The sequence below is a fragment of the Bufo gargarizans genome, chromosome 5 (assembly GCF_014858855.1).
Source record: "Bufo gargarizans isolate SCDJY-AF-19 chromosome 5, ASM1485885v1, whole genome shotgun sequence".
NCBI lineage: Eukaryota > Metazoa > Chordata > Amphibia > Anura > Bufonidae > Bufo > Bufo gargarizans.
The window spans coordinates 239,956,897-239,982,280 of NC_058084.1; positions in this window are offsets into that span (position 1 = coordinate 239,956,897).

The window sequence follows — 25,384 nt, forward strand, 5'->3', positions numbered from 1 at the left end:
TGGCTTCATGTCAGCAGAGAATTAGTCTGCATGTCATAGCAGAGAATGAGGCTTCACGTCACCCACCACTGCAACAGTCCATTGGCATATATTTAGGCCCAGCACCCAGGCAGAGGAGGGAGGTCCCGTAACAGAGAATCTGTCTTCATGTCAGCAGAGAATTAGTCTGCATGTCATAGCAGAGAATGAGGCTTCACGTCAGCCACCACTGCAACAGTCCATTGGCATATATTTAGGCCCAGCACACACACAGGCAGAGGAGAGAGGTCCCGTAACAGAGGATCTGGCTTCATGTCAGCAGAGAATCAGTCTGCATGTCATAGCAGAGAATCAGGCTTCACGTCAGCCACCACTGCAACAGTCCATTGGCATATATTTAGGCCTAGCACACAGGCAGAGGAGAGAGGTCCCGTAACAGACAATCTGGCTTCATGTCAGCAGAGAATCAGTCTGCATGTCATAGCAGAGAATGAGGCTTCACGTCAGCCACCACTGCAACAGTCCATTGTCATAAATTTAGGCCCAGCACCCAGGCAGAGGAGGGAGGTCCCGTAACAGACAATCTGGCTTCATGTCAGCAGAGAATTAGTCTGCATGTCATAGCAGAGAATCAGGCTTCATGTCAGCCACCACTGCAACAGTCCATTGGCATATATTTAGGCCTAGCACACAGGCAGAGGAGAGGTTCATTCAACTTTGGGTAGCATCGCAATATAATGGTAAAATGAAAATAAAAATAGGATTGAATGAGGAAGTGCCCTGGAGTCCAATAATATATGGTTATGGGGAGGTAGTTAATGTCTAATCTGGACAAGGGACGGACAGGTCCTGTGGGATCCATGCCTGGTTCATTTTTATGAACGTCAGCTTGTCCACATTGGCTGTAGACAGGCGGCTGCGTTTGTCTGTAATGACGCCCCCTGCCGTGCTGAATACACGTTCAGACAAAACGCTGGCTGCCGGGCAGGCCAGCACCTCCAAGGCATAAAAGGCTAGCTCTGGCCACGTGGACAATTTAGAGACCCAGAAGTTGAATGGGGCCGAACCATCAGTCAGTACGTGGAGGGGTGTGCACACGTACTGTTCCACCATGTTAGTGAAATGTTGCCTCCTGCTAACACGTTGCGTATCAGGTGGTGGTGCAGTTAGCTGTGGCGTGTTGACAAAAGTTTTCCACATCTCTGCCATGCTAACCCTGCCCTCAGAGGAGCTGGCCGTGACACAGCTGCCTTGGCGACCTCTTGCTCCTCCTCTGCCTTGGCCTTGGGCTTCCACTTGTTCCCCTGTGACATTTGGGAATGCTCTCAGTAGCGCGTCTACCAACGTGCGCTTGTACTCGCGCATCTTCCTATCACGCTCCAGTGCAGGAAGTAAGGTGGGCACATTGTCTTTGTAGCGTGGATCCAGCAGGGTGGCAACCCAGTAGTCCGCACAGGTTAAAATGTGGGCAACTCTGCTGTCGTTGCGCAGGCACTGCAGCATGTAGTCGCTCATGTGTGCCAGGCTGCCCAGGGATAAGGACAAGCTGTCCTCTGTGGGAGGCGTATCGTCATCGTCCTGCCTTTCCCCCCAGCCACGCACCAGTGATGGACCCGAGCTGCGTTGGGTGCCACCCCGCTGTGACCATGCTTCATCCTCATCCTCCTCCACCTCCTCCTCATCCTCGTCCTCCTCGTCCTCCAGTAGTGGGCCCTGGCTGGCCACATTTGTACCTGGCCTCTGCTGTTGCCAAAAACCTCCCTCTGAGTCACTTCGAAGAGACTGGCCTGAAAGTGCTAAAAATGACCCCTCTTCCTCCTCCTCCTCCTCCTCCTCCTGGGCCACCTCCTCTTCCATCATCGCCCTAAGTGTTTTCTCAAGGAGACATAGAAGTGGTATTGTAACGCTGATAACGGTGTCATCGCCACTGGCCATGTTGGTGGAGTACTCGAAACAGCGCAACAGGGCACACAGGTCTCGCATGGAGGCCCAGTCATTGGTGGTGAAGTGGTGCTGTTCTGTAGTGCGACTGACCCGTGCGTGCTGCAGCTGAAACTCCACTATGGCCTGCTGCTGCTCGCACAGTCTGTCCAGCATGTGCAAGGTGGAGTTCCACCTGGTGGGCACGTCGCATATGAGGCGGTGAGCGGGAAGGCCGAAGTTACGCTGTAGCGCAGACAGGCGAGCAGCAGCAGGATGTGAACGCCGGAAGCGCGAACAGACGGCCCGCACTTTATGCAGCAGCTCTGACATGTCGGGGTAGTTGTGAATGAACTTCTGCACCACCAAATTCAGCACATGCGCCAAGCAAGGGATGTGCGTCAAATTGGCTAGTCCCAGAGCTGCAACGAGATTTCGCCCATTATCACACACCACCAGGCCGGGCTTGAGGCTCACCGGCAGCAACCACTCGTCGGTCTGTTGTTCTATACCCCGCCACAACTCCTGTGCGGTGTGGGGCCTGTCCCCCAAACATATGAGTTTCAGAATGGCCTGCTGACGTTTACCCCGGGCTGTGCTGAAGTTGGTGGTGAAGGTGTGTGGCTGACTGGATGAGCAGGTGGAAGAAGAGGAGGAGGAAGCCGAGAAGGAGGAGGTGGCAACAGGAGGCAAAGAATGTTGCCCTGCGATCCTTGGCGGCGGAAGGACGTGCGCCAAACAGCTCTCCGCCTGGGGCCCAGCTGCCACTACATTTACCCAGTGTGCAGTTAGGGAGATATAGCGTCCCTGGCCGTGCTTACTGGTCCACGTATCTGTGGTTAGGTGGACCTTGCCACAGATGGCGTTGCGCAGTGCACACTTGATTTTATCGGATACTTGGTTGTGCAGGGAAGGCACGGCTCTCTTGGAGAAGTAGTGCCGGCTGGGAACAACATACTGTGGGACAGCAAGCGACATGAGCTGTTTGAAGCTGTCTGTGTCCACCAGCCTAAATGACAGCATTTCATAGGCCAGTAGTTTAGAAATGCTGGCATTCAGGGCCAGGGATCGAGGGTGGCTAGGTGGGAATTTACGCTTTCTATCAAATGTTTGTGAGATGGAGAGCTGAACGCTGGCGTGTGACATGGTTGAGACGCTTGGTGACGGAGGTGGTGGTGGTGTTGGTGGTACATCCCCTGTTTGCTGGGCGGCAGGTGCCAACGTTCCTCCAGAGGCGGAGGAAGAGGCCGAGGCGGCAGCAGCAGAATAGGCCGAGGCGGCAGCAGCAGAAGAGGTAGCAGGGGGAGCCTGAGTGACTTCCTTGGTTTTAAGGTGTTTACTCCACTGCAGTTCATGCTTTGCATGCAGGTGCCTGGTCATGCAGGTTGTGCTCAGGTTCAGAACGTTAATGCCTCGCTTCAGGCTCTGATGGCACAGCGTGCAAACCACTCGGGTCTTGTCGTCAGCACATTGTTTGAAGAAGTGCCATGCCAGGGAACTCCTTGAAGCTGCCTTTGGGGTGCTCGGTCCCAGATGGCGGCGGTCAGTAGCAGGCGGAGTCTCTTGGCGGCGGGTGTTCTGCTTTTGCCCACTGCTCCCTCTTTTGCTACGCTGTTGGCTCGGTCTCACCACTGCCTCTTCCTCCGAACTGTGAAAGTCAGTGGCACGACCTTCATTCCATGTGGGGTCTAGGACCTCATCGTCCCCTGCATCGTCTTCCACCCAGTCTTGATCCCTGACCTCCTGTTCAGTCTGCACACTGCAGAAAGACGCAGCAGTTGGCACCTGTGTTTCGTCATCATCAGAGACATGCTGAGGTGGTATTCCCATGTCCTCATCATCAGGAAACATAAGTGGTTGTGCGTCAGTGCATTCTATGTCTTTCACCGCTGGGGAAGGGCTAGGTGGATGCCCTTGGGAAACCCTGCCAGCGGAGTCTTCAAACAGCATAAGAGACTGCTGCATAACTTGAGGCTGAGACAGTTTCCCTGGTATGCATGGGGGTGATGTGACAGACTGATGGGGTTGGTTTTCAGGCGCCATCTGTGCGCTTTCTGCAGAAGACTGGGTGGGAGATAATGTGAACGTGCTGGATCCACTGTCGGCCACCCAATTGACTAATGCCTGTACCTGCTCAGGCCTTACCATCCTTAGAACGGCATTGGGCCCCACCATATATCGCTGTAAATTCTGGCGGCTACTGGGACCTGAGGTAGTTGGTACACTAGGACGTGTGGATGTGGCAGAACGGCCACGTCCTCTCCCAGCACCAGAGGGTCCACTAACACCACCACGACCGCGTCCCTTACTAGATGTTTTTATCATTGTTATGGTTCACCACAACAACAAATATATTATTTGGCCCAATGTATTGTATTCAAATTCAGCGGGATATAAATTTGAGGCCTAGTATTTAGGCGCTGGGTGACCGGTATGGATTTAGTGACAGAATTAGACTTGGAAATGCACAGAAGCGTGTGTGTGAAGTTATTCTGAATGACCCTATGTGCACCTTCAATATGATCTACCCTTTTAGGGATAGATTTCAAATAGCTCTGATATAGCAGAAACGACTAAATTATGAAATTGCTAAATTGGGAATTGTATTTCAACCCAGAACAAAAAATGTGCTTTGACGGACACTAAATAACTTTCCCAGCCACAACAGGACAGCGGTAACGAGAGATTTAGCGGGATATAAATTTGAGGCCTAGTATTTAGGCGCTGGGTGACAGGTATGGGTTTAGTGACAGAATTAGATTTGGAAATGCACAGTAGCGGGTGTGTGAAGTTATTCTGAATGACCCTATGTGCACCTTGAATATTATATACCCTTTTAGGGATAGATTTCAAATAGCTCTGATATAGCAGAAACCACTAAATTATGAAATTGCTAAATTGGGAATTGTATTTCAACCCAGAACAAGAAATGTGCTTGAACGGACACTAAATAACTCGCCCAGCTACAGCACTAGGGACAGATTTAGCTGGATATAAATTTGAGGCCTAGTATTTAGGCGCTGGGTGACCGGTATGGATTTAGTGACAGAATTAGACTTGGAAATGCACAGAAGCGTGTGTGTGAAGTTATTCTGAATGACCCTATGTGCACCTTGAATATTATATACCCTTTTAGGGATAGATTTCAAATAGCTCTGATATAGCAGAAACCACTAAATTATGAAATTGCTAAATTGGGAATTGTATTTCAACCCAGAACAAAAAATGTGCTTTGACGGACACTAAATAACTTTCCCAGCCACAACAGGACAGCGTTAACGAGAGATTTAGCAGGATATAAATTTGAGGCCTAGTATTTAGGCGCTGGGTGACAGGTATGGGTTTAGTGACAGAATTAGACTTGGAAATACACAGTAGCGGGTGTGTGTGAAGTTATTCTGAATGACCCAATGTGCACCTTGAATATTATATACCCTTTTAGGGATAGATTTCAAATAGCTCTGATATAGCAGAAACCACTAAATTATGAAATTGTTAAATTGGGAATTGTATTTAAACCCAGAACAAAAAATGTGCTTTGACGGACACTAAATAACTTTCCCAGCCACAACAGGACAGCGTTAACGAGAGATTTAGCAGGATATAAATTTGAGGCCTAGTATTTAGGCGCTGGGTGACAGGTATGGGTTTAGTGACAGAATTAGACTTAGAAATACACAGTAGCGGGTGTGTGTGAAGTTATTCTGAATGACCCAATGTGCACCTTGAATATTATATACCCTTTTAGGGATAGATTTCAAATAGCTCTGATATAGCAGAAACCACTAAATTATGAAATTGCTAAATTGGGAATTGTATTTCAACCCAGAACAAGAAATGTGCTTGAACGGACACTAAATAACTCGCCCAGCTACAGCACTAAGGACAGATTTAGCGGGATATAAATTTGAGACCTAGTATTTAGGCGCTGGGTGACAGGTATGGGTTTAGTGCCAGAATTAGACTTGGAAATACACAGTAGCGGGTGTGTGTGAAGTTATTCTGAATGACCCAATGTGCACCTTGAATATTATATACCCTTTTAGGGATAGATTTCAAATAGCTCTGATATAGCAGAAACCACTAAATTATGAAATTGCTAAATTGGGAATTGTATTTCAACCCAGAACAAGAAATGTGCTTGAACGGACACTAAATAACTCGCCCAGCTACAGCACTAAGGACAGATTTAGCGGGATATAAATTTGAGACCTAGTATTTAGGCGCTGGGTGACAGGTATGGGTTTAGTGCCAGAATTAGACTTGGAAATACACAGTAGCGGGTGTGTGTGAAGTTATTCTGAATGACCCAATGTGCACCTTGAATATTATATACCCTTTTAGGGATAGATTTCAAATAGCTCTGATATAGCAGAAACCACTAAATTATGAAATTGCTAAATTGGGAATTGTATTTCAACCCAGAACAAGAAATGTGCTTGAACGGACACTAAATAACTCGCCCAGCTACAGCACTAAGGACAGATTTAGCGGGATATAAATTTGAGGCCTAGTATTTAGGCGCTGGGTGACAGGTATGGGTTTAGTGCCAGAATTAGACTTGGAAATACACAGTAGCGGGTGTGTGTGAAGTTATTCTGAATGACCCAATGTGCACCTTGAATATTATATACCCTTTTAGGGATAGATTTCAAATAGCTCTGATATAGCAGAAACCACTAAATTATGAAATTGCTAAATTGGGAATTGTATTTCAACCCAGAACAAGAAATGTGCTTGAACGGACACTAAATAACTCGCCCAGCTACAGCACTAAGGACAGATTTAGCGGGATATAAATTTGAGGCCTAGTATTTAGGCGCTGGGTGACAGGTATGGGTTTAGTGCCAGAATTAGACTTGGAAATACACAGTAGCGGGTGTGTGTGAAGTTATTCTGAATGACCCAATGTGCACCTTGAATATTATATACCCTTTTAGGGATAGATTTCAAATAGCTCTGATATAGCAGAAACCACTAAATTATGAAATTGCTAAATTGGGAATTGTATTTCAACCCAGAACAAGAAATGTGCTTGAACGGACACTAAATAACTCGCCCAGCTACAGCACTAGGGACAGATTTAGCTGGATATAAATTTGAGGCCTAGTATTTAGGCGCTGGGTGACCGGTATGGATTTAGTGACAGAATTAGACTGGGATATGGCCAAAAAATAAACAGACTATTTCTGGTTAAATGCACTTGGTGTGACAGCTTCACCCTGATGTAGGCTTTAGCCAAAAAACAACCACACCATTGAGGGTTAAATGCACTTGGTGACAGGCGCAGCTTGCCCCTGATTTTGTATATGGCCAAAAAATGAACAGACTATTGCTGGTTAAATGCACTTGGTGTGACAGCTTCACCCTGATGTAGGCTTTAGCCAAAAAACAACCACACCATTGAGGGTTAAATGCACTTGGTGACAGGCGCAGCTTGCCCCTGATTTTGTATATGGCCAAAAAATGAACAGACTATTGCTGGTTAAATGCACTTGGTGTGACAGCTTCACCCTGATGTAGGCTTTAGCCAAAAAACAACCACACCATTGAGGGTTAAATGCACTTGGTCGCAGCTTGTGCTGGCGCACCACAAGACACAAAATGGCCGCCGATCACCCCAGAAAAATGTGACTGACAAACGGTCTGTGCAGCCTAAAAACAGTGAGCAATTGAGGATCAGCAGCTCAATGATCCACAGCTGCAGATCGATCAGTTAATCAAGTCCTTTGGAGGAGTTAATCTGCCTAATCTCGCCCTACTGTCGCAGCCGCAACCTCTCCCTACGCTAATCAGAGCAGAGTGACGGGCGGCGCTATGTGACTCCAGCTTAAATAGAGGCTGGGTCACATGGTGCTCTGGCCAATCACAGCCATGCCAATAGTAGGCATGGCTGTGATGGCCTCTTGGGGCAAGTAGTATGACGCTTGTTGATTGGCTGCTTTGCAGCCTTTCAAAAAGCGCCAAGAAAGCGTCACAAAAGCGCGAAGAAAGCGACGAACACCGAACCCGAACCCGGACTTTTACGAAAATGTCCGGGTTCGGGTCCGTGTCACGGACACCCCAAAATTCGGTACGAACCCGAACTATACAGTTCGAGTTCGCTCATCCCTAGTAGGGGGTATGCTTATGTGCTGAAACGCGAGGCCATCTCTACTGCAGACACCCTCTTTAGAAAAACTATTGAAAATGATCAAAAAATCTATTAATTTTCACTTATATTTCTCCTATCTCTGGCCCAGACACACAGAAGGTATTGGACAGATGTCACTAGTCACTGCAGACACCCTATATAGAAAACGTGGGTCTTTAAAACGTTTTTCTACTAAATAGATTGTGATCACACTCCCTACACTCTCTGTCCCTTCCAAAACGCACCTCTCCCTGACTACAAATGAGTCGAACATGCGCCATTGGGTGCTATATAGCACCCGATGAAGTGTTCCAGCCAGCCAATCACTGTAATGCCAGTATCCAACATGGCTACTGGCATTACAGTGAGGGCACTACTTACCTGCAAGTTTATTGGCTGCACAGCAGCCGCAAAACATGCAGGAAGGAGACTCGAGCATGGCTCTCGAGCATATGCGGTACTCGGTCGAGTACCGCCATGTGCCGAGCATAGCGATGCATGCTCGATCAACACTAATGTTCACTGCATGTACAATACGTCCATAGGTAAATGATATTCAGAGAACTTGAAACTTAAAAATTTAAAACAGCACATGCTACGAGGAGTGGTGAGAGAGCCTCACGCTGGATTCAGACCTGAACGTTTTACAGCGCGTTCCTACGCGTTGTAAAACGCTCAACAAGGAGAAACCAATGCTTCCCTATCGGCATGGTTCTCACCTGGGCGTTTTACAGCGCGTACGATCGCGCTGTAAAACGCCCAACTCCCCAAGAAGTACAGGAGCTTCTTTGGGGCGTTTTGTCGCGCGTTCCCATACATAGACTTCGTTTTGGTGTCCGCCTGGCCGTGCAGAGCCAAACGGATCTGTCCTGAATTACAATGCAAGTCAATGGGGACGGATCCGTTTGACGTTGACACAATATGGTGCCATTTCAAACGGATCCGTCCCCATTGACTTTCAATGTAAAGTCTGGAGTCCCTTTTTATACCATCTGATCGGAGTTTTCTCCAATCCGATGGTATATTTTAACTTGAAGCGTCCCCATCACTATGGCAACGCCTCTATGTTAGAATATACTGTCGGATATGAGTTACAGTATATTCTAACACAGAGGCGTTCCCATGGTGATGGGGACTCTTCTAGTTAGAATATACTACAAACTGTGTACATGACTGCCCCCTGCTGCCTGGCAGCACCCGATCTCTTACAGGGGGCCGTGATCAGCACAATTAACCCCTCAGGTGCCGCACCTGAAGGGGTTAATTGTACTATCATATCCCCCTGTAAGAGATCAGGTGCTGCCAGGCAGCAGGGGGCAGTCATGTACACAGTTTGTAGCATATTCTAACTAGAAGAGTTAGAATAGAAGAGTTTGAATATCATTGGTGGCCAGTGCGCCCCCCCCTCCCTCTATTGCAATAATTCGTTGGTGGCACAGAGTGCGCCCCCGCCCCCCCCCCCTTCCACCCTGTATTGTAATAATTATTCATTGGTGGCACAGTGTGCGCCCCCCATCGGCCCCCCTTCCTCCCTGTATTGTAATAATTATTCGTTGGTGGCACAGTGTGCGCCCCCCAACGGCCCCCCCTTCCTCCCTGTATTGTAATAATTATTTGTTGGTGGCACAGTGTGCGCCCCCCATCCAGCTGCGATGTCTGTGTCCGGCCGGGAGCTCCTCCTACTGGTAAGTGACAGGTCTGTGCGGCGCATTGCTGTTACTTACCAGTAGGAGGAGCTCCCGGCCGGACACAGACATCGCAGCTCCCAGGTAAGTATGAATCTTTTACTATTGTACTACTGCTAAGTAACCATGGCAACCAGGGCTGCAGTAGCGTCCTGGTTGCCATGGTTACCGCTCGGAGCCCCAGTGATTAAACTGGGACTCCGATCGGAACTCCGCTGCCACCAATGATCGAGGGGGGGGGGCGAAGGGAGGGTGCACACTGTGCCACCAACGAATAGTTATTACAATACAGGGAGGAAGGGGGGCCGATGGGGGGCGCACACTGTGCCACAACAGATAATTATTACAATACAGGGAGGAAGGGGGGGCCGATGGGGGGCACACACTGTGCCACCAACGAATAATTATTACAATACAGGGAGGAAGGGGGGCCGATGGGGGGCGCACACTGTGCCACTAATGAATTATTACAATAGAGGGAGGGGGGGCGCACTGGCCACCAATGATATTCAAACTGGGGAGGGGGGAGGGGTCTGCCCCCTGCTGCCTGGCAGCCCTGATCTCTTACAGGGGGATATGATAGTACAATTAACCCCTTCAGGTGCCGCACCTGAAGGGGTTAATTGTGCTGATCACAGCCCCCGTAAGAGATCGGGTGCTGCCAGGCAGCAGGGGGCAGTCTTGTACACAGTTTGTAGTGTATTCTAACTAGAAGCGTCCCCATCACCATGGGAACGCCTCTGTGTTAGAATATACTGTCGGATATGAGTTTTCACAAAGTGAAAACTTAGATCTGAAAAAGCTTTTATGCAGACGGATCTTTGGATCCGTCTGTATGAAAGTAACCTACGGCCACGGATCACGGCCAATCTTGTGTGCATCCGTGTTCTTTCGCGGACCCATTGACTTGAATGGGTCCGTGAACCATTGTCCATCAAAAAAATAGGACAGGTCTTATTTTTTTGACGGACAGGATACACGGATCACGGTCTCGGCTGCAAAACGGTGCATTTTCCGATTTTTCCACGGACCCATTGAAAGTCAATGGGTCCGCGAAAAAACCCTGAAAATGGCACAACGGCCACGGATGCACACAACGGTCGTGTGCATGAGGCCTAATGTAGAGCCTTTAAAAAGCTTTAAGGAGTTGCAACATAAGCCATACTTTGCAACCCTGGCAAATGTCACGGCCATGGCCATGACCGTGACTCCTGAACCGCATGCGGTTGCCAGCGGTTTGGTTTGGTTGTCAATCACAGGTGAGGGCAGTGGTATTTGCCTCACCTGTGGTTGCCGCTGGCAACATTATGTATGTGGCAGCTTTCTATGCTGTGCATGCAGTTGCACCTAGCAACCTTTCTGTTAGGTGTGTGTGTATGTGTGCACTAGGTTTTGTTATTGTGTGCACTTCCCCTTTTAGTTGGTGTTTCCCTTCCCTGGTGCTGGAAGGGTTAACTCCCTTCCCAGTGTGTCTGTGAGTCACTGGGTGTGTCTGACTGTGGGGTGTGGTTACATGGGCTATAAAGTCTCAGTCCAGATCAGTTCTCTGGTGGGGTGCTCCAGGCATGTTTCTGGAGTCGTCCTCCTGTTACCCTGTAACCGTCCTTCTAGTAAGGGCCACCCTTCCGGTCATAAATCCTTTACCTTGATGTTTTGTTGATGTCCTATGTCTTTGGTTTTTGTGCAGCTATGGATGTCCTGGTTCCTGAGTGTTCTTATGTGTGTGCTGTTTGTTTTATGTTTCTGTGGACAGCGTTTTCTGAGCACGGGTTCCAGTCAGCAAGGCTGTGGCAGGTTAGTGAGGAACTGTTGGGTTCACCTGTCATGTCCATAGTTCTGTTTATGTTCCCCATCTTCATGCTGCTTGGCCAGTGAGACTCCTGCTCCTCCGTGCCTAGGAGGAGTGGGTTGTCTTACCCTGCTCCTTAGTTCAGGGCCATCCTGAGGGCTTGCAGGGACTATTAGGTTCCAGCGTATGAGCCCTCCTACCACCAGGGTCGGCTCATACAGATAGGAGACAGGGTCAGCGTTAGGGACGCAATAGGAGGTGACCTGCTCCCTAATTCTGTTGCCCTGGCCGAGTAGCGACCGGACATTATCTGGCATCACACGGCTGAGGATTTTCCCCATCCTCAGCCATGACAGCAAATCAACGTCAACGTCTTCTAGTATGTGCCCCACTTTTTGGATTTAAGCCGTGTCCCTTTTAAATGCCACACCACCTTTCTTCCTATACATACACTACAGCAACAGTGAATGGCAGCAGTACTGCAGCAATTAAGCACAGCCAATACCCAGCATATTGAGCTGTTCTCTTTTAGCACCTGATTCCGGCACGCAGTAGATCCTGCAAACCGCTGATTGGCCGAGGTGCATTGTTGTAGGAATGGTACGTAGGAGCAGTTTACAGTGTAGGATCGGGTATTTAGTGTAGGAACTAGACATGATTGCATTCTAGTTCTGCTGTATTCTGTTTCTATAATTCTTTATCTATGTTTCTCGGTCCTCATCTTTGTAGTATCATGGGGAACTAGCCTGTACAATTATGCTCCTTCTTCCCCAGTCATTCTCCCTGTGTAGCTTTCTTCTCATGCCTAAGCTACTCCATGGAAAGGAGATTATTTACACCAGTTTCTGTAATAAATAATGATAAATGTGGCGGGGTTGATGGCCAGGCCCACTCAACACTCTATTCATGCCCCCTATTTTGGAAACCTGGTGAAGGCAGTGTAAAGATGCCAGATGCAACTAAAGTCCAAATGGCATATAAAAAAAATCATATAACCAGGTTTTGCAACTTTTTAACTCCAGAAAACAGGCATGGACGAATGATAAATCCCTTCCCTCTTAGTAGCCTTTGGGAATGAAGGGAAACGGAGGACATAAGAAAACATTTTAATATATTAAAAGTTGAAATAATCACGACATAAATAAGTTGGGTGCAAGATCAGAAATGTCAGAAAATATTATTATTTGATTATTTTACAGTAGATACTTGGAACACACTTCCAGCAGATGGGGCTGGAAAATGAACCATAAGTGAACAGATTTTGCTGGATTGGTTTTTAGATGCCATTTCCCATTTGAAGCCCCCCTGATGCACCCTTATTGTAGAACCTCCCAAAAAGCGAACCCATTTTGGAAACTAAGGGATAAGGTTTTATTGTTACTATTTTGGGGTACATATGATTTTTAATTGCTCTATATCACGTTTTTTTTTAGGCAAGGTAACAAAAAATGACTGTTCTGGCACAGTTTTTTTTTTTTTACAACATTCATCTGACAAGGTAGATCATGAGCTATTTTTATAGAGCAGGTTGTTACGGACGTAGTGATATCAAATATGTAAACTTTTTTTGTTTGTTTCAGTTTTACATAATAATGCATTTTTGATTTTTTTTTATGTTTTTGTGTCTTCATATTCTATACGCCATATTTTTTATATTTGTATGCCGATCGTCTTGTGCAGGGGCTCATTTTTTGCAGGAAGAGTTGACGTTTTTATTGGTGCCATTTTCGGGTACATATGATTTTTTTCATCATTTATTATTACACTTTATGGGGCACGGTGACCAAAAAAGTCTGTTGTTTTGGCACCATTTTTATTTATTTATTTTTGCAGCATTCACCTGAGTGGTTATGTCATGTGACATTTTTAGAGCAGATCGTTACGGATGTGGGAATACCTAATGTGTATACTTTTTTTTATTTATTTAAGTTTTACACAATAATAGCATTTTTTAAACAAAAAAAATATGTTTTAGTGTCTCTTTATTCTGAGAGCCATAGCTTTTTTATTTTTTGACCGATTGTCTTAGGTAGGTTCTCATTTTTTGTGGGATGAGATGACTGTTTGGTTGGTACTTTTTTGGGTGTAATACATAATTTTTATCACTTGTTGTTGAACTTTGTGACGTTAGGTGACAAAAAATTGCTTTTTGGGCACTGTTTTTATTTTTTTACGGTGTTTAGGTAATGTGATATTTTTATAGAGCTGTTTGTTATGAACTCGGTGATACCTAATATGTATACTTTATTTATTTATTTAACTTTAACACAAAAATAACATTATGTTTTATTGTTTCCATGATCTGAGAGCTATAATTTTCTTAATTTTTTGACAGATTTTCTTATGTAATGGCTTAATTTTTTCAGAATGAGGTGACTGTTTTATTGTTACTATTTTGAGGGACATACGCCTTTTTCACTTGGTGCTGCACTTTTTGTGATGTAAGGTGACAAAAAGGGCTTCTTTTAACTTTTTTTTGTATGGTTTTATCAGACAGGGTGGATCATGTGATATATTTATAGAGCCTGTCGTTATGGACGTGTTGATGCCTAATGTGTGTTTTTTCCTTTTTTTTTAAAAAAAATTCTTATAAAATCAGGGGAAAGGGACTTTAAATTATTATTTTTTTTACTAAAAACTTCTTTCTTGTTTCTGCCCCACTCTGAAACTTCAACTTTTGAGGGTATGATCCCCTCTGCAATGCATTGCAATACATCTGTATTGTAATGCATTGCCTGTTAGTGTATTACACTGAGTAATACACTAAGGCCTCTTTCACACGGGCGTCTTATTTTTGGCCCGGATAAGAGGCGATTTTTCCACGCGAGTGCAAAACATTGTAATTCGCTTTGCACTCGCGTGAGAAAAATCGCGCATGTTTGGTACCCAAACCCAAACTTCTTCACACAGGTTCGGGCTTGGGATTGATGTTCTGAAGATTGTATTATTTTCCCTTATAACATGGTTATAAAGGAAAATAATAGCATTCTGAATACAGAAGGCAAAGTATAATAGTGCTGGAGGGGTTAAAAAAAATAAAAAAGTTAGCTCACCTTCTCCTCTTGATCGCGTAGTTCCCGGTCTCTTTACTTCTTTAATGATGAGCTGTGGGCTAAATGACCTGTGGTGACATCAGATCACATGCTCCAATCACATGGTCCATCACCGTGGTGATGGAGTATGTGATCTGACGTCACCACAGGTCCTTTAGCCCACAGCTCATCATTAACCCTAAGTTCACACCTGAGCGTTTTACAGCACGTTCCTATGCGCTGTAAAACGCTCAACAAGGAGAAACCAATGCTTCCCTATGGGAATGGTTCTCACCTGGGCGTTTTACAGCGCTGTAAAACGCCTAATGCTCAAAAAAGTTCTTGAGCTTCTTTGGGGCGTTTTGTCGCGCGTTCCCGTACATAGACTTTCGGGAACGCGCGACAATGGGCGTTCGCTTGTCTCTGTATGCGCGATTGTAAACACCCGTACAATCGCGCATACAAAGCGCTCCATCGCGAACGCTCAGGTGTGAACCCAGGATAAAGAAGTAAAGAGACAGGGAACTACGTGATCAAGAGGAGAAGGTGAGTTAACTTTTTTATTTATTTTTAACCCCTCCAGCACTATTATACTATGCATTCTGTATTCAGAATGCTATTATTTTCCCTTATAACCATGTTATAAGGGAAAATAATACAGTGAATGGACTGTCACCTAGAACCCATGCGTGAAAATCGCACCGCATCTGCACTTGCTTGCGGATGCTTGCGATTTTCACGCAACCCCATTCATTTCTATGGGGCCTGCGTTACGTGAAAAACGCAGAATATAGAACATGCTGCGATTTTCACGCAACGCACAAGTAATGCGTGAAAATCACCGCTCATGTGAACAGCCCCATAGAAATTAATGGGTCCGGATTCAGTGCGGGCGCAATGCGTTCAACTCACGCATCGCACCCGCGCGGAATACTCGCCGTGTGAAAGGGGCCTAACAGGTTGCCTAGGAGACCCAGCCTGAGGCTTGATCTCCTCGGCCTCCGTAGAAGGCAATTCCAGATGCTGTGCAAGGCATTGGGCAGCCTCTGCATGGCATCGGGCTGCCTGGTCACCCATCATGTCGCCGCCAGACTTGACCGGCAGACTTTATATAGGGCTCTGTGCTCTGCTTTCTCACACTGGCCATCCTGCAGTGTCACAAGAACGATAGATGTTATGATCATAAATCTAAAAGCCTCCATTTTATCTCCTTCACTGATCGCCCCTAGACTAAATGAGACATTATAAATAAAGGAATTTAAGAGTTTATTTTTTTCAGTATTTTCATTTTTATCTTTCCCAGATAACCCCTTCAAACATGCCAGAGGTAAATACAATATCCTGAAAGCCCACTGCAAAGGGTAAATGTACTGTACTTTTTGCATTGGGTATGCCTATTGGCTGTATATTGAGTGGGAGGTTCCTAGTTACTGTTGCTAGGCAGAGCTGGTGCCACCTCTTCCTTGCTTTAGTCAAGTGTGAGCTGTGGATGTGAAAGCATCTAAGAGCAATGAAGAGAAAATTACACAGGGAGATCTCTTGCCCTGTGCATCATAAGCGGACAAAGTTTAAGTGTACATATGTGTCAGTCCTTGAAGGAAAAAGCGTTTACTGGATGCAGCCGAAATTTCAGTGGACATACAAGGATGGTTGCAGAGAATTTGTCAGAGAAAGTTAACACAACTATATTATGGCTACAGACTTCTCTGCATACTGGTGGGAGCAAAGGAGATTAAGAGATTATGGGGCCCCTGTGTCTCCGCCCACCCTCAAGCCACACACACACACACACATTATGTCACCCACATCACCTACACTTGGTACATAATTTCTCTTCACTATGTTCTAAATAAATATTTACTAATAAATAAAAAAACACACTCTCCATTACAACACAAGCATATCTCCGACTCAGTGTTTCGCATTGCTCCACAGCAATACAACTGAAATACATAGAAAAGTGCAGTGTGTGAGTATGGCAAGCTCTACAGCAATGTAAGTCATAGGAATGTGCAGTTTGTGAGTGTATTACAGATCATCTCATCAATACAATGCACAGGAATGTGCAGTGTGAGTATATCATAGCCAACCCACTGCTTTCCCATAGGGAAGCATTGGCAGCCTATTGCGCATGAGTGGCTTCATAGAGATGCTTTTAATCAATGCATTTCTTGTAAATTTGTACTTTATTGGATTTTACAAAAAATTAATTGAACATCTAAGAATAAAATAAAATAATGTTCTGTTTAATTGCACAAACATGAACATACAATAATATTCTTCTATGCTATAATCAATTCAAAACAATTCCATTCTAAATGATTTACATAAACTTATACATAAATGTTGATTAAATTGTTGCAAAGGAAATTATCAAAGAAATAGGACCCAAATGAGCTGCCCATACTGAATTCTAAATTATATAGGAATGCTCTCACAAGGAGGGTGTTAGGGGAAAATAACTGGAATGGATCACGGAACTCCCCTCTCCCCTCTCGGCTTTATTTCCAGCTTCCTAGAGGCAGAGCTACATGCTCACAGATAAGTTACAATAAGGAATGACCTAGTTAATAAATACAAAGCTAGTAGAGTAGAGGTATAAGTGTAGCCATGTGGGCCCCATAAGTGTAGCCATGTGGGGTTCACGTGTTTAGGACTATGTCTTAAACACGTGAACCCGTACTTAAACCGTTCTCAACCAAACAAGAAAAGTAAAAGAGAACGAGAAAAATAAAAGGGGGAAGGGAAAATAACAGACCGTTAAAGAAAATAACAGTGTTACGCTCGTGTTCATAGTAATCACCTTTGTGTAGGTATTATTACAGTAGGTACTCAATCCAGGAATTTGGCAATGTTGTCTCTGTCTACATAGCTATTCTACTTTTTCCAGATTTTAAGATAGGAATTGTATTTGCCAAGCGTGGACCATTTTAGTTTCTCAAACCTCTTTATATGGCATACCTCAGTGAACCATTCCTTTACTGTTGGGGTCTCTGAGCTAAGCCAATATTTAGGGATGATCAACTTCATTGCGCCTATAAGAAAGGGGGACAATTTATCTTTTCAGGATATGGTTATTTTTCCTATGGATACCAAACAGAATCAATTCCTGATCCAACTCAAGAGTGGAGTGGAACATGTCAGATAGAATTTTAGTCAATTTATTCCAAAGAGAGGCTGTTTTCCTACAATCTACCTATATGTGGGCAAGTGTGCCATCCTTACTGTTACATCTCCAGCACTTTTTGGATGCATCAGGATTTATTCTGTTCACCAGGACAGGTGTGCTATACCATTGAGTGAGTAATTTATAATGAACTACTTGTAGCCTATTGGAGGTTACCTTTTTCATTAAGGGTTTTGTTCAGTTCAGATGACCATTTATCAAGATATGGAGGGGGTAAGGTGTTCTCATTGAGAATTGAGTACAGTCTGGAGATACAGTGTTCCAACGGTTTTCTACCAGAAATGATACCGTTTAAATTATTGTAGGTATATAAATTAGTAGAAGGCATATCTATAGTATTTATATGAGTCTGTAAAAGAGCATATTCTCTTTCTGTAAGCCAGAGGGCCACTGTTATATTCCTAAAGTTTTCATATGTGGGTAACTTATTGTCAAGTAGAATTTCCCTCAGGGAGACCAAGTGGGACGATTTATATGCTCTAATTTTATTATTGATAGATCTATATCAATTGGGAATAATTATTTATAGGAGGAGTTCTCTAATATCTGGAAGCTGAAGACCTTTTTTCTTAAACATCTTGAACCAAATTTTAATTGTGTTTAGTATAGGGATTAATGATGTCTCCAAGTGAATATCGGTTAATATTAGTTTTCCAAATTGTATAACTTAAGGGGATTAGATTACAGGCTTCTTCTAAGTCAACCCAGTTCTTTCCTCTGGGGATTGTGTTCCATTCTGCTACTCTGGTAAGAAGAGCTGCGTTTCTATAAGTCTCGAAGTCGGGAAGCCCCAGTCCTCCTGCTTTTTTGGACCTTACCAAAGTATTGAAAGCCACTCTGTTCTGACCCTTGTTCCACACAAAGGAAAGGTTTGTTTTCTTAAGCATAAGGAAGAATCTCCTGTGAATTTCTATAGGTAGACTTTGTAACAGGTATAGTACCTTCGGGAGAGTCATCATTTTGACTATGTTTATCCTACCGAACCATGAGATGAAAAGGTCATTCCAATCAGTCAATTCAGTCTTAATTTTACATTGTATGGGGGGGGGGATTTTGTTTTATACAGATCTGATTGATGTGTAGCTATATTAATCTCCAAGTATTTTAAGTATGTGACTGAGGGTTTTAGTTTACTAAGCGTTTTAATTTGATTCCAGGAAATATTATCCACATTAATATTAAAAATAATAGATTTGGTCAAGTTGACCTTGAAATTGTCAAACTTCACATATTCCTCCAGCTCATCCAGTAAATTGGGAACAGACTAGATTGGTTCCGTTACCATAAATAATATGTCGTCCGTGTAAGTAGCAGTTTTATGTGTCCTCCCCTGTGTCTTGAGACCAGGAATCAAATCATTTTGCCGTATTTTTGCTAACAAGTGCTCTAGTGATATTATGAACAGGAGTGGGGATAGGGGACAGCCTTGACTGGTCCCATTAAAAATATATAAAGGTGTGGAGGTTACGCCATTTACTGTAATTGATGCTGAGGGTGTGGTGTACAGAGCTTTGATCTTGTGAGAAAAGATGGGAGGAAAGCCGAATTTAGCCAAAGAGGCCATCCAGAACCTCCAATCCAGCCTATCAAAGGCTTTCTCTGCATCTGTTGATATTAAGACCATGGGCAGGCACTTCTTCTTGCTGTATTCAATGGCATTCAATACTTTAATAATGTTATATTTTGCTTCCCTACCCGGGGTAAAACCAACTTGCTCTGGGTCAATAATCTGTGGGAGTATCTCTTGTATTCTATTGGCTAGAATCTTTTCATAAATCTTAATGTCATTATTTAGTAAGGAGATTGGCTGGTAATTAGGACATTGGGTTGGGTCCTTATCGTCTTTAGGGATGACTGTTATATAAGTCCTTAATGTTTCATTTCTGAATGGCATCGATGGGCAAATAGTATTGAAATATTTCGTAAGATGTACAAGGTGACCTATAATAACTGCTTTATTGGTTGCCCATATAGTAGACCAGTCCATTCCCTCCATACAGTACTCATCAAAAAATAGTTTTATCTGTTCTGCTATACATTTGGCATCAACATCTAGTTTCAGCAGCGAGTCATTTAGTCTCCTGAATCAATGCATTTCTATGAGGAGTGTTTAGCGTAAATTCCAGTGTTGCACATTGTGCAACACTGGACTAGGAAGCACCTCTAGTGGCCGTCTGAGTGGCCACTAGAGGTGTTCCTTGGCAGTAATGTAAATACTGCCTTTTTTCTGAAAAGGAAGTGTTTACATTAAAAAGCTTGCAATTGGGCAACTGCTCCTCCTGCTATGAGACACCCATGCAACAAAGTGTGTGTATATATATATATATATATATATATATATATATATCCCCCTAACCACAATATATAATATAAAAGATATAGGAATGTTATAGTGAGCACTCAATATCTGTTGCTATATATCAGGTCCAATTTATAGTAAATTATTTATTATATCACAATATATCATACATAATATGAGGTAAGACAGTATAAATGATAAAATATAAAATATAAAATACAGATATAGAATATAAAATGTCTCAGTCTGATATAGAGTATTGCGGTTTGTTAATAGTATCAGATGTATGTCTTAAAACACATCTAAAAAGTTCTAAAAAGTTCTGTTTATATCCTTATAAACATTGCACCTTTGTTCAAAGTGCTACAGAGTCTCAATCATGTGTTTGTGCTATTGGGGAAACAATTCACAGTCCTATGCAGTATGTCCGTGAGTATGGATTTCAATGTTACTCACTATTTGGGGTCCAACTTGCACGTGTCAGCCCGTGGTGGCGTCCCACCACAGGTCAGTACACTCACCCGGTTTCTTTATGATACTATGAAGTGTCTTCCGATATTTTAGTATCTGCAGTATCGTTACGGAACTTAAAGATCTGCTCACCGCTCGCTTCTATGCGCCCCACGTTCGGCTGGCGTTCTATGTTTTACCTGCACTCCACGCAGTCAGGGCGTCAAAGGAATCCTCACTTGGTATTCAGTTCGAGGCTCCTATAGTGAGTGAGCGATGATGTAAATTACCGGCTATGCGGTTATGTCCGTAACTGTGCGTGCTGATCAGCTGATGTCTCCGGTATAGTGAGGTGTCTTGTTCAGTGTAAGGGTCCCATCCGCTATACGCGTTTCAAGGTCTCTGACCTCTTCCTCAGTAGCTGGTTATGGGATCCATCTTTGCTTCCTTATATACCCTAAACGGGTTACACCTGTTTTCCTTGATTGAGACTCCTTTAAAAAAAAATCTGGTTTGGAATGAGTTAATTGTTCCTCATGCTATTAGATTAGGATATTCCACATTTCTCTCAAATTTATCAATTCCTTATTCCTTTTGTTTCAACATTAAATATACTTAATTTATATATAATGTATCTTTCTATAACAAATATTATTCTATAATCTAAAAATAAACATTTTAATACATATAAACATTTTTATTTTTATCCAATTATTAAAAAAAACTATATGTGTTCTATACAATTATTATATTCTTTAGTCTCCTCTGTATAATATACAAAAAAAAAATTCAAAAAATAATTACAATTATTTAAAATAATTAAAATTAAAGCTATTTTGAATTCATCCGTGCTTTATGTTCAAAGTGATGTATAGGGGGTGGGGGCTCCTAGCCAAGGAGAAATCGGGGTGCTGGTATTACAGCTAAAACACCGATATCTCGTCCGCCAGGGGCACCCACCCCTTGATCTACAGAAAACCAAATATTTCGAAATCTGCATTCAGACCCTCAGGTAATAAGGTGTTAAAATCATATATGCGTCTTGCCTCCTGTCTTGACATGTTGGAGATATGATCACCCCCCCCCCCCTCCAATGAATATCTTTTTTTTCAAATGCCACAAACTTTAATACAGAGGGATCCTGATTGTGATGATATTTAAAATGCTTGGACAATGAATGCTTCTCATATCCTGTTCTGATCTTGGTCATATGTTCTGCAATCCTGACTTTTAGTAACCTTTTAGTTCGCCCTATATATTGCTTTTTGCAGGGGCATTCAATCATATACAGGACATTTGACGTATTGCATGATAGAAATGTATCAATTTCATATGAAAATGAATTGGATGTGGAAGAAATTGAACTTGTCTTTTTCATAAATTTTGTATTTTTACAATTACTGCAAGTATTACATCTGTAAAATCCCTTCAGGTTAAAATAATTTTTATGAGTATCTTCTTTTTTGTTTTTTATAGTCGGTGCTACTTTAAGGGCTAGAATAGGTGCTTTTGTATATACCATTTGGGGACCATTAGTTAAGTATGGTCCTATTAGTTTGTCATTTTTAATATGGTGCCAGTGCTTTTTAATGATGGCCTCAATCTTCCTATATTGTGCACTATAGGGTAAGACAATTCTAATTGGATCCCCTATTTTGGGGTCAATTTCTATTCTGGTCCCTATCTTCTCTTCAAAGAATATTTTTCTGTCCATACTTTTCACTTCCACTAGGGCTTTCTCAACCTGTTCTAAAGGGTATTTTTTCGTCAAGAACTGTTCCTTCATGTATATAGCTTCTTTCATATAATCCTCTTCCCTTGTACAGTTGCGCCGCAATCTCCTAAATTGTCCCTTAGGGATATTTAGCAGCCATCTTGGTAGATGGCAGCTTGTATAGAGAATATAGCTGTTTTTTGCTATCTCTTTTTGGTATGTTTGACAGATTAATTTTTCATCTTCCACCATAATAGTTAGATCCAAAAACTCTATTTTTTTTAATGAACTTTAGAACTGAATTTTATATTATTTTCATTCTGATTTATATGGTCCAAAAATGATACTAAATGTTCCTCCGTTCCCCTCCAGATGAAGATCACATCGTCAACGAACCTACGCCAGAGCACCAGGTCCGTCCCCAGTACGGGTGCTATATATTGTTCCTCCCATTGTGCCATAATAAAAATTAATGCAATACGTCAAATGTCCAGTATATGATTGAATGCCCCTGCAAAAAGCAATATATAGGGCGGACTAAAAGGTTACTAAAAGTCAGGATTGCAGAACATATGACCAAGATCAGAACAGGATATGAGAAGCATTCATTGTCCAAGCATTTTAAATATCATCACAATCAGGATCCCTCCGTATTAAAGTTTGTGGCATTTGAAAAAATAGATATTCATTGGAGGGGGGGTGATCTTATCTCCAACATGTCAAGACAGGAGGCAAGACGCATATATGATTTTAACACCTTATTACCTGAGGGTCTGAACGCAGATTTCGAAATATTTGGTTTTCTGTAGATCAAGGGGTGGGTGCCCCTGGCGGACGAGATATCGGTGTTTTAGCTGTAATACCAGCACCCCGATTTCTCCTTGGCTAGGAGCCCCCACCCCCTATACATCACTTTGAACATAAAGCACGGATGAATTCAAAATAGTTTTAATTTTAATTATTTTAAATAATTGTAATTATTTAAAAAAAAATTTTTTTAGTATATTATACAGAGGAGACTAAAGAATATAATAATTGTATAGAACACATATAGTTTTTTTAATAATTGGATAAAAATAAAAATGTTTATATGTATTAAAATGTTTATTTTTAGATTATAGAATAATATTTGTTATAGAAAGATACAGTATATATAAATTAAGTATATTTAATGTTGAAACAAAAGGAATAAGGAATTGATAAATTTGAGAGAAATGTGGAATATCCTAATCTAATAGCATGAGGAACAATTAACTCATTCCATACCAGATTTTTTTTTAAAGGAGTCTCAATTAAGGAAAACAGGTGTAACCCGTTTAGGGTATATAAGGAAGCAAAGATGGATCCCATAACCAGCTACTGAGGAAGAGGTCAGAGACCTTGAAACGCGTATAGCGGATGGGACCCTTACACTGAACAAGACACCTCACTATACCGGAGACATCAGCTGATCAGCACGCACAGTTACGGACATAACCGCATAGCCGGTAATTTACATCATCGCTCACTCACTATAGGAGCCTCGAACTGAATACCAAGTGAGGATTCCTTTGACGCCCTGATTGCGTGGAGTGCAGGTAAAACATAGAACGCCAGCCACAGGTGGGGCGCATAGAAGCGAGCGGTGAGCAGATCTTTAAGTTCCGTAACGATACTGCGGATACTAAAATATCGGAAGACACTTCATAGTATCATAAAGAAACCGGGTGAGTGTACTGACCTGTGGTGGGACGCCACCACGAGCTGACACGTGCAAGTTGGACCCCAAATAGTGAGTAACATTGAAATCCATGCTCACGGACAAACTGCATAGGACTGTGAATTGTTTCCCCAATAGCACAAACACATGATTGAGACTCTGTAGCACTTTGAACAAAGGTGCAATGTTTATAAGGATATAAACAGAACTTTTTAGAACTTTTTAGATGTGTTTTAAGACATACATCTGATACTTTTAACAAACCGCAATACTCTATATCAGACTGAGACATTTTATATTCTATATCTGTATTTTATATTTTATATTTTATAATTTATACTGTCTTACCTCATATTATGTATGATATATTGTGATATAATAAATAATTTACTATAAATTGGACCTGATATATAGCAACAGATATTGAGTGCTCACTATAACATTCTGGATTCCAAAAAAGTTGGGACACTAAACAAATTGTGAATAAAAACTGAATGCAATGATGTGGAGATGGCAAATGTCAATATTTTATTTGTAATAGAATGTAGATGACAAATCAAATGTTTAATCCGAGTAAATGTATAATTTTAAAGGAAAAATACGTTGATTCAAATTTTTACGGTGTCAACAAATCCCAAAAAAGTTGGGACAAGTAGCAATAAGAGGCTGGAAAAAGTAAATTTGAGCATAACGAAGAGCTGGAAGACCAATTAACACTAGTTAGGTCAATTGGCAACATGATTGGGTATAAAAAGAGCTTCTCAGAGTGGCAGTGTCTCTCAGAAGCCAAGATGGGTAGAGGATCACCAATTCCCACAATGTTGTGCAGAAAGATAGCGGAACAATATCAGAAAGGTGTTACCCAGCGAAAAATTGCAAAGACTTTGCATCTATCATCATCAACTGTGCATAACATCATCCGAAGATTCAGAGAATCTGGAACACTCTCTGTGCGTAAGGGTCAAGGCCGTAAAATCATACTGGATGCCCGTGATCTCCGGGCCCTTAAACGACACTGCACCACAAACAGGAATGCTACTGTAAAGGAAATCACAGAATGGGCTCAGGAATACTTCCAGAAACCAGTGAACACAATCCACCGTGCCATCCGCCGTTGCCAGCTGAAACTCTACAGTGCAAAGAAGAAGCCATTTCTAAGCAAGATCCACAAGCTCAGGCGTTTTTACTGGGCCAGGATCATTTAAAATGGAGTGTGGCAAAATGGAAGACTGTTCTGTGGTCAGACGAGTCACGATTCAAAGTTCTTTTTGGAAATCTGGGACGCCATGTTATTCGGACCAAAGAGGACAAGGACAACCCAAGTTGTTATCAACGCTCAGTTCAGAAGCCTGCATCTCTGATGGTATGGGGTTGCATGAGTGCATGTAGCATGGGCAGCTTGCATGTCTGGAAAGGCACGATCAATGCAGAAAAATATATTCAGGTTCTAGAACAACATATGCTCCCATCCAGATGTCATCTCTTTCAGGGAAGACC